The sequence below is a fragment of the Lissotriton vulgaris genome, chromosome 5 (assembly GCF_964263255.1).
Source record: "Lissotriton vulgaris chromosome 5, aLisVul1.2, whole genome shotgun sequence".
NCBI lineage: Eukaryota > Metazoa > Chordata > Amphibia > Caudata > Salamandridae > Lissotriton > Lissotriton vulgaris.
The window spans coordinates 1543652285-1543671383 of NC_141693.1; the positions used below are offsets into that span (position 1 = coordinate 1543652285).

The 19099-nt window shown below is 45.1% G+C and overlaps 1 long non-coding RNA gene across 1 annotated transcript in view; it reads right to left on the minus strand.

Annotated features, from left to right (window-relative positions):
• Window positions 1-1867: 1867 nt before the first annotated feature.
• The window catches only part of LOC147712985 (uncharacterized), a 143887-nt gene continuing 126655 nt past the window's right edge, over window positions 1868-19099 (minus strand). The window contains exons 2-3 of the long non-coding RNA XR_015295779.1: window positions 5923-6029; window positions 1868-3664 (exon numbers count right to left, since the gene is read on the minus strand). This is a non-coding gene — a long non-coding RNA (uncharacterized LOC147712985). The remainder of the gene's footprint in view (window positions 3665-5922; window positions 6030-19099) is intronic.

Sequence of the window (19099 nt, forward strand, 5' to 3'; positions counted from 1 at the left end):
CGCAGACGGGCTTCTCTTTGGCTTGTCTTAGGCGCTCCCCTGCGCGCGACCGCTGCACACTCAGAGCGATGAGGGGGCTAAATAGCCCTTCCTGTTGGAGAGCTAGAGCGCTCACCGCTCTTGTCAGCAGAAGTGTCTGGCTCTTCCTGTCCCGCCCTCCGCTCAACGGTACTAGCTACCGAGTCGGACCGGGGCGGGCAGGCAGGAAGATCGAGCACAGACTTCCCAGAGTTCGAATAAGCCCCAGATGCCACTAGTGGCCCGGGAATGAGTGTGAATAAACAATGGAGTAAGTGACTTTAAAATTAGAAATCAATTTTAAAATTCAGCAGGTATTAAAATTTCAGGTTACAACAACCAAAACACTTCAGTGCAAAGTCTTGCGCTCTAAATGTGCTTACTGGCGCCAAGCGGGTCGGGGGAGACTCTGCCACCGTCCTCCCTTACCGCGATCAGCCGGCAGCTTCTCGCTGCCTAAATAGCCCTTCCTGTTAGAGAGTTAGAGCGCTAACCGCTCGTGTCAGCGGAAGTGTCTGGCTCTTCCTGTCCGCCCTCCGCGCAACGGTACTAGCTACCGAGTCGGTAGCTTGTACCGTTGTATGACTTTGTTCTACATTCTGTGCATCAATTGTTCTTTTTGCATTTGTCACCCCGAGTGGGACAGGTTATGCCCAATCGTGGGTCCCGTGCACACCGTGCCACTTGAGTCAAGCTATCCTGGCTGATGAGGGGTGAAACCCCGAAACTGGTCCTGGGATGCTTGTGTCCAGTCCAGGCTGGACTGTTCCAATTGGTCTCAGGGTCAAGACTGATTTGCAAATGGCTGGGTTCAAACTGGAATGGCATGGTGAGCAAAAAAACAATGGATTTAGGCCCAGATCTCTGTACTGGGGTGAATGTATGACATTGTTCTACATTCTGTCCATTAATTGTTCTTTTTGCATTTTTCACGAACACTGAAGCATGCATAGAGTAAGTCCTGAGGGGTGAAACAGGCGGCAAGTGGAAGGCAGGGCAGTTACACATGTGTGTTCCCTGCCCATGTAGCTAGGAATGCCTTTCTGAGCTTGAATGCTCGATGAAGTTTACTGTTCCCATAGGTTAACAAGGTGGAATGAGTAAAATAACTTCAGGCTGCAATAGTGGATTGCAGTAGAGCAGCCTCATCATGTTTCCTAACATTGTATTCACACTGACAACCCCTCTCCTACAGTAAAGGTGGCTTTGTCATAAAGACCTCAGAAATGCCACAACTAGGAAGTGATATATCCAGGGGCGCTGATCCTCTCAACCCACCTGCCGCACTGCAAACACAGGGAACCTTCCCCCTGTTTCTGTGTCCATTTCATCCAACATTATCCCTTGTTATCCAATGTAATCTTGGAATACACATCGTACTCCTTTATTTTTAAACACTTTTCAATCTGACCTCCTCATCCACCTTCCCCATTAAGTCATAATGGGGAAGGTGGATGAGGAGGTCAGGCCGCCTGCTGCGGTTTCACTGAGAAACTCCTGACGAAGAGCCTACGAGGCTCGAAATGCATTGGGAAAATAACGTGATGAACCTACTCTGTTTTGATTCACCTTTGATGTATGGAGTTGCTGTGAAAAAGCCTGGATGGGCACTCAGTAAACATCATAAGACACTAAAATAAAGATTAAAGGTGAAAGGATGATGTCTCTGCTGTGTTTTGAAGATTGGAAAGTAAGTGTTTAAAAATAAAGAGTACGATGTGCGTTCCAAGATTACATTGGATTATGAAGAACCGCGATAACCCACTTACTGGGTCTCGGCGGCGGGAGAACCACCCAAATCCTCCATACCTTCCATACTTAGTAAAAGGAGACACAGGAGCCTTCGTCTGCAGGAGGAACCCAGATTTATTTCAATAGCCCGGGCTAGTTACCTGGTCATGGCTTGGTACACAGATTATTGTTCACCCGGCTTTGATCAAGGCTTAGTCTTTTCAGGTCACTGTTCAATTACCTTGATCAAAGCCCGGTCTTTCAAGTCATTGTTTAATCACCCTGATGAAGGTCCAGCAGTCAGACCATTGTCCAGATAACCTGATCACGGTGTCAAGGGTGTTTACCAGGCTGGGAGCAGGAGATGGAGAATAAATCATTTACTCAGGGTGAGTGTCTCGTTGCTTTCTGGTGAACTGCAGAGAAAAGGGGGTTGGGCGTGTGACAGTTCCTGGGCAGAAATGCAGGCTGCAATATGGTTTTTGTCATGTCAGTTAGAATTTTACTCGGGCATCAGCAAAAACGACCAGGTGGGTCGTGTGGAAGTGTTTGACATGAGATGGCAATGAAAAAGCAATGGAGTCCCGGTACAAATGATGCCGATCAGAAGAACACTTTTCCTCAGACCCTCCATTTGCCATTGAGTGGCAAATACTTTAAGAAATGTCAATGTTCATAAGGCCATCAGTTTCTTGTTGGAGCATTATCATCATATTGGTGTTGTGAATGTTAGAGGGTGGAGGCTTGATGGTCTGGACACACATTGTACAGAGCACTGGCAGACACTGGTTGGGGGATGCCACCAGCTACGGAGGAGATGTAGAGTTTAACGTTTTTGTATCACACGTACTGGTATCAACTTTCTTAGTCCTTAGGCCATGAATGCAGACACCGCCTTGCACATTCATGACATTCACAGTGTCTCGTTCATCAGACAGTATCCTTCTTGTGCGGAATCTGGAAAATGTTCGTCGATTAGTTGAGTTTGAATGCTACCATCTCACAAGTTCATCTTGTGGTAGTAGCATTGTGGATCAGCTGGTCAGGCAAAAAGGAGCATTGGCATTGCCGGATCTGTTCTGCCAGAAGTCATCCCGAGATGTTCCAAGGGCAGAATTGGCAGTACCATTGACAGTGTACGCCTCCATGCAAGACAAGACCCAGAGATGGAAAAGGGGTAGGGAAAGAATGGGACAGGGTGCATCATGGAATGCGGCATCAGTCGACCCAGAGATGGAAAAGGGGTAGGGAAAGAATGGGACAGGGTGCATCATGGAATGCGGCATCAGTCCACACACCCAGCAGTTGGAAGTGTTCATGATCAGTTGGTGATGATGCAACATTTGGATGAAGGTGTCGTTGAAGAATTCTGCACAGCGGCATAATTTGTGTGCTGGTAACGTGTAATACTGGTGTTCTGCAGGAGTCGGGGTAGGAGTTGGTGAGGTAACAGGATGGTAGATTAGGAACAGCTAACCAAGGATAGACAGGATGAGGGAGACAAACAGCGTCACCACGGTGACCATGAATCATTTACTATGTCGAAGGCTGACATCTTGTTTCTGAATTCGGGTGTTTTGGACGGTGGCCATTGTGCTAAGCCAGGGACCTCTAGTGGCTGTCTGTGATTGGTGGTTGCTTCACCTGGTGCAGGTGCCAAGGGCCCTTATGGCTTACCTCAGTCTGACACACCAGCACTACTCTCAGCTGGGGAAGATCACAGCCTTACAGCCTGTAGGTACTTGTCGAAGTCAACGACAAACCTTCCCTCAGTGGCGCAAAAACAATTGTTCTTGGTGTTGAGCAGAGTTAAGGGAGGGTTCCACCCATCCTTTCAGTATGCTGTCACTCTCTGCTTCCGTAGATGTAGAATGCAGTCTGACATCGCTGAATGGGACAAAAGTCGGGACTGTTTCTGTAAAGAGTACGAAAGGTATTAGTTAGACTGTACAGACAATCAGTTTTTTTATACCCAATGCTGTATAAACATATTAGTAGTATGGGACTGAATATCAATCACACTCTGTACTGTGTTTTCAACCATGCCCTCGTCTGGCACCCACCTAGCGGGACCTCCTACATACATTCCTTCCCTTTCTCTAAGAGCTGTTTGTCTGGCCGTCTGGTCAGCCGGGGCATTGCCTTTCCCAACATCATCTGTCACTTTCGTATGGGCCTTACATTTTATGATGGCCACTTTCTGGAAAGTGTCAGGGAGTCTAACAGTCGGTGAATTAGGGGGCCATGTTGGATCTTGGTCCCATGGGAAGTTAGAAAATTCCTTTCTTTCCACAATCTCCCGAAGTTGTGAGCCACCCCAAAGGCATACTGACTGTCAGTATAGATATTTACTGATATTCCCTTGCTTATCTCACAGGCTCTAATGAGAGCCACTAATTCTGCCGCCTGAGCAGAGCACTGCGGAATCTGAGCTGTTTCTACTACTTGCCCCAATGTCGTGAGGGCGTAGGCGGCTGAGGTGATACCATCTGGCCCTCTGAGACATGATCCGTCCACATACAGTGTACCTTCTGGTTCTGCTATTGGGGTATCCTGTAAGTAAACCCGTCCCTTTGTCTCCTCCTCTGTCTTTAATAAGCAGTCATGTGGGTCTAAGCGGGCATCTTGAGGATCCAGTGGAAGTTATGTGGTGGGGTTCAGTACAGTGCATCTTTTGATGTTGCTGTGACTGGCAAAGAGTGTCAGTTCATATCCTGTGAGTCGTGCACTAGTGAGGTGCTGTGTTTTGGTGTTATTAAGGAGGGTATCTACAGAATGGGGGACCATCAGAGTCAGGGGGGAGTTCATGACGATTCCCGCACTCTGACGGACCATGAGAGCGGCCGCTGCGGTCGCCCGTAGGCATCCTAGGAGAGCCCTTGCAACAGGATCTAAGGTGGCTGAAAAATAGGTGCATGGCCGTTGGTGACCTCCAAACATCTGGGTCAAGACAGCGCATGCACAGCCGTCTGTCTCATGTACAGAAAGAAAAAATAGTTTGCTGTAGTCAGGAGTACCGAGGACTGGAGCAGTACACAGGGCCCTCTTCAAATCTTGGAAGGCCTGCGCATGCTCTGTAGTCCATGGAAAGGAACTGTCTGATATGTCCTTAGTGGTGAAGGCAAGAAGAGGTTTGACCATGGCCGAAAAATTGGAAATCCCCTGTCTACAGTATGAGGTTAGGCCTATGAAGGCTCGCACCTGCTTTTGTGTTCATGGAGCTGTCACAGCAATGATAATGGTTACACGATCAGCGGTGAGCTGCCTTCCCTCCTTTTAGAGGAGATGACCTAAATAGGTCACCTTCTCTTGACAAAATTGAAGCTTTTTCAAAGAGACTTTGTGATTATGGTGGGCAAGGTGGCGTAACAAACAGAGAGTAGCTTCTTTACATGCTGGGGCAGAATTTGCAGCAATGAGGAGGTCATCTACATATTGTAATAGTGTGGAATTATCAGGGAGTTCCATGGAATCTAGTTGACTTTTTAGGGCTTGACTATAGATACTGGGGCTCTCGGTGAAACCTTGAGGGGCTCAGCAGAATCTAAAGCTCCGCCCACCAAGGGAGAAACCAAAACATGTCTGCTGTCAGGATGTATAGGAATGCTGAAAAAAGCATTCTTCAAGGTCTATGACAGAGAAGTGCGTGGCATCAGAAGAGACCATCGTTAAGAGGGCTGTAATGTCGGGGACAACAGGATATTGGGAGATTGTTATTTTGCCAAGGGCTCTCAGGTCAATCACAAATCGGTATATTTTTGTCATGGGTGCATATGCTGCTGTAAGCTGAGTTTCCCCTTATTGCATACTATGTCTGTTTAACCCAACAATTGAGTATAGTTATTTCTTTTGCAAATAGCAATGCTTGTTGGTATCCTTGGGTTTGCAATTAGCAATGCTTGTTTGTATCTGGGATTGTTTTATCGGCCCTGCCTCACGTTCAAGGCTGGCAATAACGTTTTTTCCATTACACGTGCGAAGGAGCCTACGCCCAGACAGAGACTATATAAACAGTGCCCTCACACACGGTGACGCTTCGCTTCTTGTTCCAGCGTCACCGCGAGTGTTCCTTCTCTGCTGCTGTGGCCCGCCCGGATACCCCGCCTTTCTCCTTCTTCCCCGCTCCCGCTAGCCTGCTTCAGCTCCCGGTCCCCAGGATTCCATTCCGCCTACCGGTCCTCGCCTTTTCCGCCGGTTCCCGAGTATCTTCCACTTCTTCCAGGACACCAGAATCTTCCGTCTTTGTTTCCGGTTTGGCTTTGTTCACGGACTTCCGCCCCCTGCAAAACAGTAAGAAACAAGTTACTTAGCAACAAAGCACAACAACATCAAGCATTGGTAAAGACAATTCCGATTTTTGAAACAGTACAGCAAAGACATTGTAGTTGGTTGTTTTGCCACGGATAAGATTCAAACTCGGATGTTAAATGCAAAATATGTTAAGAAAGTATTGAAATCGTGTGTAAATGTGAAGAAAAAATTATAATTGTCGATGAGACTGTGTAATGAAACAAATGCTCAAGGATAACACAGCAGTGACTGAAACTGCTATAGAAGGTCTTGGTGCACCGGTCAGCGTTTAGTACACAGAAACCAAGTAAATAGACGCTAACTAGATATGTACAGGAGAATGTGCATTAGTGTTTAGATTCAGAACTCCCCGAGATCGGAATTTGTATGTTTTTTCTTTCTTTATTTCTCATTGCATTACAGAACCCATTTTAAGGATTACAAGTTACAATTGCAAGGTAGGATTTGTTTGATGTGTGATATTTTATCATATCTCACCACTAATCACTAACCAGTTTATTATATAGAAAATGTTTTAAGTTCTTGGCTGACTTGATCTTGTGTTTGTTCTTAAAGGCAACAGTTTGAACTAAAGCGCCTGGCAATTGTAGAAGTGTTTGAAAGGGCTTTAACAGAAATGGTATGTACAGTTAATGTTTAAGTAAAATGAGTAATGGTATGATACAAGGTACATTCCTATTCATGTAAGCTTCCTGTTTATTCAGTGACGGTGCGTTAGAGTACCTGCGACCATTCAGAAGCCCTGAACACTTCAAGAGAAAACTTCGCTGACATCTCAGGAAGAGATCCGGTGTTTTGTCTTGTTTTCTCTGTCCACTTCCCCTTTCCCTTGGGGATTAACCAGTTTTGAATACACAAATAAATGATTGTGGGTCTAATGAAAAGCTAATGGGTGGTGCCTGGCTGACCAAAAAGAATACAAGTAAGAAAAGGAGTTATTCAATCATAAAGCAGGGGATATCTCTACGGTTGAGAAAATACCCATCAGTCTTCGATCGGTTCCGCCCTGTTCATCGTATGGGACTCCTCAAACCAAGGAGAAATAATCCTGCCACCACTCGATGTTCAGAGTGGTGATAGCCTAGAATGTAATAAGGTGTGTTGCTAATAACCGTGAAGGCTGGAAAAAGCAGTGCAGAAAGTATGATAGTGGTGAAGGGATAGAAAATTGGAGAAAATAGGAGAACAAAGACTTTATTAGGTACCCCTATGTTTCCAACCACTAAAAAGTGCTAGAGAATAGTAGAGACACAAATATCTACTATTATAATAAGTGTAATATAGTCCACATGTTTCTTGCAGATTTGCGGGCCCGCCCAGGTACCCAACTGCATTCCTCAGGACCGAATCTAGCTACTGCTCCTGCACCCCAATGTGATAAGTGAAAAGGGATGTTTTACAATCAAATGTATTGAAAGAATTTTTTTTTTACATTACGTTCTTGTAAGTGAACCTGGTGTGCCCTTGACAGGTGTAGGTACTCCTTGCTGAAATGTAAACAAAATGGTTTTGACATACTCAGACAGGCACAAACACCACATTGAGTAACAATTGTTTAGGCTCTGTTTAGTCTGTCCCTTAAATTGGTGCCGTGCTTGAATGCAAACAGTGGTGGTGGTAGCTGTTCTGATCCTGTGTTTAGGATCGACCAGTCAAACAGTATTCAGAAAATTATAAAAAAACATTGGTCGAGGGACAGACTCGTGCATACGACTCCCAAGACCACCAACGCAAGGACTGTAGGCACGCTGTGGAATATGCCTGCAGTTGATGGTCACCACCCATGTTGAAATTGCGCAGCATGTCCTCAAACGTCTAAATCCACCAGCATTGACATTGGTAGTGATCGCCCCTGGCAGCAGCGACGTTTCACTAACTGTAATAGTGAAAATTTAATCTACTTGATTGTCTGCCCATGCCAGATGCGATATGTGGGCATGACCACTAGAAAGATCAGGACACGAATATCGGAGCACAAAAGTACTATTAGATGCCGAAAGCAGGCAACTAGGCTCACAAATCACTTCCTTGAAGTGGGCCATGGTCCAACTGATTTTACATGGACAGTGATAGAGAAACCCCCAATCCCCAATCATATTAGGGACATCAGCAAATACCTGTTTAAAATTGAACAGAAGGGGGTCTACAGATTGAATACAGACAAGCCTGGCTTAAATGAAGACATTCCCTGGGTTTCATTATGAGCGGTATATTGATGGAGGGGGTATAGAAATACACTTACCCACTAGACCCATCAGGCAGTATAGTCATCTTTATGACCACACACAAAAAATATGTGCTTTGTTATGACTCTTAATAAAAGCTTGTTGAGCACATTACGATTAATTATACATTTCAGAAGTATCCTTGGGCACTACGTTCTGTTTAGCGCTAAGAGGAGTGTACTTGAAAATGCATAATGAGCTTTCACGCCAATCCCGAGCAGTCTCTTGATATACGTGACGATTACCGATGATGTGGCTGAAACCTGCACCTCGCCTATTTTACATGAATAGACTATGAGGCCATAAAAGAATAATACACCTTACAGAGCACATCGTATAAATTATATTTGATGGAATCGCAAGTGTATATACGATACGCGGATGTAAAAACTACATTTCCCATCAGGCATAGCCGTGACTCTCGTGAGACCTCCGAGGTGCACAACGGTACAAAGATGGCATTTACTCTTCCCGCGGTACCTCCCCAAACGGCACAGAGGACGCCAGGAGTACCGATGGGAAGGTAAGCGCCGTCATAAGCAGGTGGAACTTTGCCGAATAGTTAGCATTTAGTGCTCATTTTCTCGCGCTTCATTTAATATCGCCCGCATATTAGAGCGAGAGAGCCGAGTGGAGTTTGTCTGCTTATACCACACCATAGGAGATGGACATTAGCTGAGTCCTCTCAAGTTACATGCCAACAGGCGAGTCACTTAATAGATGAGCCCTGACTAAAACTATAGTGGGTGGTTACGCTAAGCGGTTATTGCGCTCGTCCATAAACTACAGAAGACGATACTGTTTGCAATCATTGGGTTCGTCTTATTTTCACATCGAACACACAGTTTGAGTTAATGAGCTTGTTGCCATCATGCTAGCTCTACACGACAAAGGTGTATTTACATACTATAACATCTAAGAGGGTGAGCGCACAAAAAGATGCACTTTCAAAGCCGCGCAAGACAATGTTGAACAACTTTTAACCCTTTCGATGCTGATGACGAGCTGAGCTCGTCATCACCCACGGGTGTCGTGTGCTGATGACGAGCTCAGCTCGTCATAGTGCCACTAAAATGGCATTTTCCAGCACAGGGGGGGGAAAACGCCCAGCAGCCATGTGGTTAAACTAACTGGTTATGTGGCTAGATCTGACACTCTTATGTGTTGTATGTGCTTTTAATTTTCAGCGCGGGGCTCCACTTTCCTGAGCCGTAGCCAGGTGAGGCGCAGAGCGTACCTCCTTCCCAAAAGGTAAGCCGGGTTTACCAGAAATTCCTTTTGGGAGTTAGCAGCTTGGCGCACTCTAATGGGATATGTACTTGATATACCCGTACTTTGCTTCAAAACATTAGTATATGTTCTGAGCCTAAACAATTGTTACTCAATGTGGTGTTTGTGCCTGCCTGTGTATGTCATACTATTTTGTTTACATTTCAGCAAGGAGTACCTACACCTGGCAAGGGGACACCTGGTTCACTTACCGGAACGTAATGTAAATTTTTTTTTTCTTTCAATACATTTGATTGTAAAACATCCCTTTTCACTTATCACATTGGGGTGCAGGAGCAGTAGCTAGATTCGGTCCTGAGGAATGCAGTTGGGTACCTGTGCGGGCCCGCAAATCTGCAAGAAACATGTCAACCATATTACACTTATTATAATAGTAGATATTTGTGTCTCTACTATTCTCTAGCACTTTTTAGCGTTGGAAACATAGGGGCTACCGAACAAAGTCTTTTTTCTCCTATTTTCTCCAATTTTATATCCCTTCACCTCTAGCACACTTTCTGCACTGCTTTTTCCAGCCTTCACGGTTATTAGCAACACACCTTATACATTCTAGGGCTACCAACCCTCTGACCATTGAGTGGTGGCAGGATTATTTCTCCTTGGTGTGAGGAGTCCCAAATGATGAACAGGGCGGAACCGATCGAAGACTGATGGGTATTTTCTCAACCGAAGAGATATCCCCTGCTTTATGATTGAATAACTCCTTTTCTTACTTGTATTCTTTTTGGTCAGTCAGGCACCACCCATTAGTTTTTCATTAGACCCACAATCATTTATTTGTGTATTCATAGTCGTGTGTGGGGAGCATGATTGTAGGCGGTCTCTAAACCTTCCCTTGGACCCTCCTTTTGCAATGCTTGTGTTATGGTGTAGATTAACCAGTTTTGTCAAGCGCACTCATCCTTGCTAACTGGTTAGTCCACAAAGGATTTGGGAGTTTGCGGCGCCAAGAAGGAAACAACAGGAACCTTGTGAGCAATCGCATAACAGAAAGCGAAGCCACACACTCCCTTGTTTCCTCTTGGTGGTGCACCTGGTGATGGATCCATCCACTATGGATGTTTCTCAGTTAGCACAGTTAGTACATAAATTGAATGAAGAAATGCAGGAATTAGCCAAGAAAACCAGTCCCTTAGACACGAGTTGGATAAAACTAGAACAGGGTTTACAACTTGGCGAGAAACAGCTGAAGACAGGCGTCCCATCTTGACTCCTCCTAAGTTTGGTGTTTCTAATTTCCCATCTCAGGCCTCATCAGGACATGCCAATGATCAACCAGTACAGGTTACCATTGTAACACCTAGTCCTATTCCCTTGGCCAACCCTAAGAAGTTCACAGGAGACAGTAATCGCTACACTACGTTCATGAGCCAATGTCAGTTACACTTTATGTGTAAACCACAAGTTTTTAATTCAGATACCTCTAAAGTGGCCTTCATTATTTCCTATCTAGGTGGAGTGGCAGCTTTGATCGACAGGAATGACCCTGTGTTACATAATTTAAACAATTTCAAAACAGCTATGTCCAGTCTTTTTGCCAAGCATTTTTTTCTACAAGCATCTGACAATGAGCTTCTAAGCCTTCGTCAAGGCTCTAAGGATTTAATAACATACGTCACTAGTTTTAATAGATTACTTGCTGAAACCCAGTGGCCGGAGGATAAACGAGTATCCTTGTTTTACCGAGGCCTTTGAGATGACTTAAAAGATTCTCTAGCTCACATAGTCAACTTACCAGACAACTTTACTGAATTCCAGGATCTAGTGGTAAAATTAGATCATAGATTAGGAGAACGGAAAAGTGAAAGACCTAGAGGCGACATTAGGAACTTACACTTCAAAGCTGAGCGTAAGGACAATGAAGATAAAAATGCCCAGGTAGAACCCATGCAAATCGGAGGAATTAAAGGACCTCTATCACAGGAAGAAAAAGACCGAAGACGAAAAGCAAACTTATGCTTGTATTGTGGCAAATCCGGTCATTTCCCCAGAGATTGTCCTATAAAACCAGTCAAAAAGAAGGCTTTGGTAATAGTGTCAGAGTCCTCTCAGATATCGGAAAACTATCTGTCTCGGGGAATGAGGAGGTCGGTTCCTCGGGAGACGTTTGCCAAAAGATCTCACAGTATGCAACCAGTGTGACTAACCACATACCCAGACATTTCACAGTGAGAATAATTTTGATTTTATCAAACCATCAAAGACATAGTATTCCTGTACTCATAGATTCTGGGGCTACAGGTAACTTTTTTGATTTGGAGTTGGCTCGGAAATTGAATTTGACTCAGGTACCCAAAAAAAAACCTGAGCCTGTGCGAGCCATTGATGGTTCTGCACTCTCTTCAGGTTTAATATGCTTCCATACGACACCTTTGATTTTAGTTACTGACAATGGCCATACTGAACATACCATATTTGATCTCATTGATACACCCACTTTTGGGGTCATATTAGGGATCCCTTGGCTTGAACTCCACAACCCAAGGATTTATTGGGTAAAAGGTACAGTAACCTTAGATTCCTCCTATTGCAAGCTTTATTGCTATCAAGATCCTGTCATGCCTCTTTTTTGTGCTGCGTTACACTCTGAGCACAGTACCATTCCCAGAGACTATCAAGACTACGCTGATGTGTTTGATCCAGTCAAAGCAACTAAGTTACCTCCTCACTGGATCTATGATTGCCAAATTGATCTAATCCCTGGAGCCGTATTGCCTTGTAGTCGGATATATGCATTAACGGAACCAGAAAACCAGTACTTACGTTCCTATTTGGTTGAACTATTAGAGTTAGTTTCATTCGTCACTCCACCTCTCCAGTCTCATCTCCTCTCTTTTTCGTAGCGAAGAAGACGGGAGATTTGAGAGCATGCATTGACTATCGCACGGTCAATAAGGCAACGATTAAAAAACGGTATCCTTTGCCTTTGATCCCTGTATTACTAAACCAAGGTAAAGGCTCAAGTATTTACATGAAATTAGATCTACGTGGAGCATACCACCTAATCCGCGTCAAAGAAGTGGATGAATGGAAGACTGCCTTCCGTACAAAATTCGGCTTATTCGAGTATACAGTAATGCCATTCGGTCTTTGCAACACTCCAGCAGTGTTTCAGTACTTCATTAATGAAGTCCTGCATGATCTGTTAGACATCTGCGTCATTGTATACATTGATGACATCTTAATTTATTCAAAGAATCCAGAGGAACATGCAGAACATGTTCAAGCAGTTCTCCAAAGACTCAGAGACAATTCTTTGTTCGTGAAATTAGAGAAATGCGTCTTCAACACCTCAAATGTGGAATTCCTAGGGTACTGGTTATCTCCTGAAGGAATTACAATGGACCCAGAAAAGGTAGAGGCAATTTTGAATTGGCCTGCTCCAACTTCAGTCAAAGAAATACAACGGGTCCTAGGATTTGCGAATTTTTACAGGCTCTTCATTTCTAAATTTTCTGAAATAGTTGTACCAATTACGCAATTACTGCAAAAAGGAAAAAAGTTCCATTGGAGTATTGAAGCAGAAGCAGCTTTTCTAACCTTGAAGAGAGCTTTCACCCCAGGACCTATTTTGGTGCACCCGGACCCAGATAAACCGTTTTTTGTAGAGGCAGACGCTTTGCAAACAGCCATTGGTGGGGCTTTGCTGCAAAAAGATGTCACTACAGGTCATTTACATCCAATAGCTTTCTTTTCCCGAAAGTTATTACCCGCAGAACAAAATTACACCATAGCTGAGCGTGAGTTATTAGCGATCAAGGCAGTTTTCCAGGAATGGAGACATTATCTTCTGGGGGCTAAACACACTATCACCATCTTTACTGATCACAAGAATCTACAGTTCTATTCGACTGTAAAAGCATTTACTCCCAGACAAATGCATTGGTTGCAATTCTTTAGTGAGTTTGACTTTGTAATCACCTATCGTCCTGGCACTAAGCAATTATTGTCAGACACTCTTTCACGCTTGGTTTGTGATAAGAATAAAGATCTACCAAAAGAATTGCAGAGTATTATACCTACTGAGAAGGTGTGTGCTGAAATCTCTTCTGATGATTTTTTGACACTGCTGAAGAGTAAAACACAAAAGCTGGATCAAAAACAATGGCTTTCACTAAAGCACACTTCAATCCAAGACGTTTTTTTCTTTCATAAGAATAAACTGTTTATTCCAGAAAAAGAACTGAGGGAACAAATCATGAAATGGAATCATGATCTAGCCACTGCAGTTCACCCAGGAATTAATAAAATGCTAGAACTATGCCAAAGACATTTCTGGTGGAAAAACATGAGCATAGACGTACACCAATATGTTCATACCTGTCCAGTATGTGCACAACAGAAATCTTTACTTACTCCTCCAATGGGTTTGTTACAACCATTGACGATTCCACCGTTTCCCTGGCATACAATTAGTTTGGACTTTGTCAAAGATCTACCCAAGTCCCATGGTTTAACCAGGATCTAAGTAGTGGTAGACCTCCTATCAAAGATGGGACATTTCATTCCTCTACCCAAACTGCCATCCGCAACTGAGTTGAGTAGCATCTTCTTAGCTAATATAATCAAGCTTCATGGATGGCCACAAAAAATCATTTCAGACAGAGGTCCCCAATTCCTTTCTAAATTTGGAAACAGCTTAATAGTCAGTTGGGCATTGAAGTAACTCTATTGTCCCCCTTCCATCCCCAAACTGACGGCCAAACTGAAAAAGTAAATCAGTACCTTGAACAAAGTCTGCGCTGTTTGACTACAACATTGTCTTCCAATTGGGATGAGGCATTACCTTTAGCAGAGTTTGCTTATAATAACTTAGTGCATTCGGCTTTAGGATGTTCGCTCTTCTATTTTATCACTGGTCACCATCCCCGAACACAGGAAGTTCTACTTCGCGAGGCCGAGACTTCCCTGTTCGGATGTTTTCAGCTAACACGGGACACTCATCTATCCAATGGCCGTACCCCTTACAATAAGCACACTGATCTGTTTGGAGGGCTCCCGTGCGTTGAGGGCTGGAGGGGGTAGACTGGGGAGCCCTCGGAAGGGGTTCGAGTTGAGGTCTAAAATTCCAGTGGGCATCGGGACCTTGGGGAGGGTAAACCTGCTGCAGAAGTGCCTTAGTCTTAAGATCCCTAACCTTCCTACTTTCCCTATTCTCGTGATATTGTGCCATAACCAATATACCAGTCATAGTTTGGGCAGACCACGTACTTTCAACTTTCTTAACCCTGGCGGAGATCTCAGGAAGCAAGTTGCTGACAAACTTATCAACAAATACTGGGCCAGAACCTGGGGTCCGGGGATCCAAACCACTGTGTCCCTTGTATTCTGTCTCAAAACGGGTAAATAAATCAGCCACATTCTCATCTTTTCGCTGCTTCACAGGAGTTTATTTTATCCCAGTTAATGACAGTTTCCGGCAAAAGTGTTTTGATAAACGTCATTATTTTACCGGGCAAAGTCAGAATGGCAGCTTCTGGGTTAGTCCCTCCTTCTTCCATAGCCTCTAAGTCAGCCCATTTACCTCCCTATGCCACTTCATGGTCAGTATGTCGAATCTTGTCCCAAATTTCAGTGGGGACAACCATACCAAAAAGTAAATCTATAACCTCAAGAACGAGAGTACCTGCAGTTATAATCTGACCTAATTCTCTGTAAAAGGCAGCCGGATTCTTCGGGGATCTGGTAATTGTCCTTTTAACTGCATTACTTCTGACCTTTTCCGAGGAACATGAACCCAAAGCCTGCGCCAGTGTGCCTCAACAGCCCCTCGGCCATTATTTTGGGTATTGGTAAGTGTGTTAACAAAGACAGGGGCCACCTCTCTCATTGGCATAGCTGTTTCCAGAGGGATGTTGAGAAAATATGTCATATCACGGTAAGCCATTACAGCAGACATAGCGCCAAACATCCCCTCTCCCTGAACATCGCCTCTTTTTATTTGTGACCTAAGGTCCATTATTCCGGTGGGTACCTGTTTAAGCGCATTCTCAAATCTTTGCATGACCAAAGTACACATATATTCAGCCCAGGTGGTCTGTTTCATAATCGTCCACTGAGAAAAGGTGGACCATATTTCTTTAAAGGTATAAATATTCCCGTTATTTATCCAACATTCATACTGTTGCCTCTGTAGGTCATTTTCTCGAAGGGACGAAAAGCTGACTGCAGAGCACAAGGATGCCAGTCGGGGGGAATTCAACAATTTATATAAATCCTGCTTAACTGTAGACCACGGGGGAGTAGGAAAAGGGCGGTTAGGGGTAAGGCCGCAGGGGTTGGGCTTGTTGTCATTCCCGCAGCGAGGACAGGGTTAACGGGCGTGGTTGGTGTCATAGGACAAGTCAGGAGGGTCGGTGTAACAGGGAGAATAGTAGGAGGGGCAGTGGGGGCAGGAATGGTTGGTGGTGGGGGACATGCGGGGTGTGAGGCATCAGGGCAGGGTACATTGGGGCATATGCAGGAGGGCTCTCTAGCATGGCATCAAGCAAGGAATCACCTTCTTCTTCCCCTTCCATATGGCCCTTTCCTTTCTCCTCATGAGCTGGATAATATTTTTGTACCCGTGTCCCATGCTCCCTATCGGCTATTTCTACTGATTTTGTCTTTTGATTTTGTAAATTTTCTCTGGTGCGGTCGGCCATTGACATACGTTCCTGTTTTCTTTCTTGAGCCTTCTGTTTTCTAGCTCTCTGTGCTATCTCTTTCTTCCAAAATCGGACAGATTCAAACATAGACGGGCGCATTTTTCTTTTCATTAATTGTTCCTCTAAGTTGGTGAGAACTTGGGAATTAAAGGAGCCATAAAGTGGCCATTGTAATTCCGTGCTACTTTTTGTTGTATATTTTACCCAGAATGAGGAAAACATTATGGCAGAAGGGCCACATTTAACATACATTGTATGGCCAGGGGTCCCTTCTGGAGGAAGCGCACAGGCCGCCTCCAGCTGGGAGTCCTGCGTACACATACAACAACATAATTTCTTGAACTTACTCCTGACTGGCATGCTTAAAAACAGATAAAAGACACCAGCGGGTTTCTAAAACTCACCTCGCTTGCTTGGCTTTTGCAAAAGTCAATAACAGCAGAATCATACAGAACAGACACCAACGGGTTTTTAAAACTTCACCTCGCTTGCTTGGCTTTGGCAAAAGTCAATAACAACTTGGCTTTCGCGAAAGTCAATAACAGAATCATACAGACTTGGAGGATGATCAGTCCACCCTTACCTTACAGGGTTAGTTCTCTTCTGCAGATGTAGGGCTGCGTCCTGTTCCAGAAATTATTTGCTAGGGGACTCCAGCGAGGACGTGGTCATGTGGCCCAGACCGGGTGGAGAGGGACAGCGGGCGAGTCGTTTGGTCTACCGGAATACAAGAATCCCTCTGGTAGGGTGCCTCTGTCAGACTCTACAATCGTGTCTAATGACTATATTGTTTCTTACCATTGACTTGCACAGGAAAAGAGATGGTTGGTCCCAAATCCCACTAGACAATACTCAGAGGTCAACTTGTAATTAGCCTCTAGAATATTTCCATGGGGAAGGGGGAATTGGATAAAATAACAAAGAAGAAGAGTCTGGTCCTGGATTGGCTCCAATAGGTCTTGTCCGTCATGCAGACTTCTAACCTTCTATGGAACGTAAGGAAACAACACACATTTACACCCTTTTTTCTATGAGTCTATTTCTACTCTCCCTCTCTTTCTTTCTCTCTCTCTCTGTTATTCTTAACCTACCCTTATCTTCCAAGATCTGTGCCTCTCTTCTGTCTTTTCTGGTATTAATCTTATCTGTTGTCTATGTCCAATTCAGTTGAACCTGTAATTAGAAATTAACTTATTATTCCTTATATCTAGTCTAAAACTATCTTTTTATTTCTTCTGATGCTAGATCTTACTTACTTCACTATTGGACGTGCCTCGCTATTCTGATTCTTTTCTTTCTGTATGTAACACTCAAATGTTTATTCTTTCCTGCCTTAAAACCTTTATACTATTTATTCCTGTTAACCCAACTTACTTCTTGTTATTCAATTAGCTTCTTTTTCCTGTATTTTCCTGTTAATAGTCGACTTCTTATTTCTATCTGTACACTAGTCAACCCGTTTATTACTTGTAATTCTGTAGTAGGGGATCTCTGTTATAGTCATAATCTAGTGAATAGTCCCGCCCATGTGCGTGGACCCCGGAGCAATCAAAAATAATCTCTTAAAGTGTCGAAAAAATGCAGAACTGCACAGACACTTAAGAGAGAATTTAAAGACATATAATGCAGCCTATAACAGGCTACACTGTCCAGTACTTCAGCTAGAAATTCCACCAAAAATCCACAAAACAGCAAAGTCTGTCCAGATTTCCCTTGCCTTCAGCACAAACCCCTCTGGAAGATAGAGAGGAAGACATGGACAGACAAGCCCCATAGGCTGCCATTATGTGGCTCAAAATAGGATACTGTGCCTTTAAGAGAACTTTCCAGAACTTCACAGTATCCCAGAATGCCCTGCAGGTCCCTCTACTTTCAGTTCTCCCTTTTCAAGGGTTTTGTTGGTGTTTTTTTACTAAATTCGATTTTGTGTACTTTTAAAGTGCTTTGGTGACTTTCTTCTTGGTTTTTTGCACCCTTTTGTTGTCCATAATGCCTGCATTATTTGACAAATGCCCGGAGTGCTCCAGGAAGAAGGCCAAGTCAGACCCCCATGAGGTCTGTATCCTCTGCCTTCCCTCTTCCCACACCCCTGAGGAGTGTGAGATCTGCCAAGGCTTCTCTGGCAGGACCCTGAAGGACAGACTGAAGATCAGGCTTCAGGGACTCAAGGAAAGAAGACTGAAGGTGCAAGGTGGGTCTGGAGGGGCTTCATCTGCCCATGCTGAGGCCTCTGGGGGGCTCCCCAGGGGCAGGAAGTCCAGCACACGTCCCCATTCTCCGTCTGGGTCGGTGGCACCCACCACGACATCGAGAGGGAAGTCCAAGGCCAGCTCCCCATCTCCCCAGGGCTCTGGGTCGAGAAAACGTCGCCCGTCGACGTCGAGGGACTTTCATAGGCCACCGTCGACCCCTGGGACGTTGTCTTCGTCGTTGCCTTCGACGTCGGCGGGTCCGGCGTCGGCGCTCGCCGTCGATCGCTGTCGAGAGGCAAGACATCATCGTCGTCGAGGGGATCCTCGTCGTCGAGACCGCCGTCGAAGCGGAAGCGGTCGTCGGCGAGACACAAACGTTCGCCGTCGAGGCGGAAGAGGTCGCCGTCAAGGCGGAAGTGATCGCCATCAGGGCGGTCAAGGTCGACGTCGAGACATTCGAAGGCGACGTTGAGGCGGTCGCGGCCGCCGCCGAGACACAGAGGATTGTCGTCAAGATGGTCCGGGTCGACGTCGAGACATGGCAGGCGTTCGACGCCAAAGCAGAGGAGACGGTCGACGCCGAAGGGACGCTCGACGTCGAGGGACCGACGTTCGACGTCTGGTCACCGTTCGTCGGCGTCGAGGGATTGTACTGCGCGGCCGAGGGCTGTGGGGGGCTCCCCTA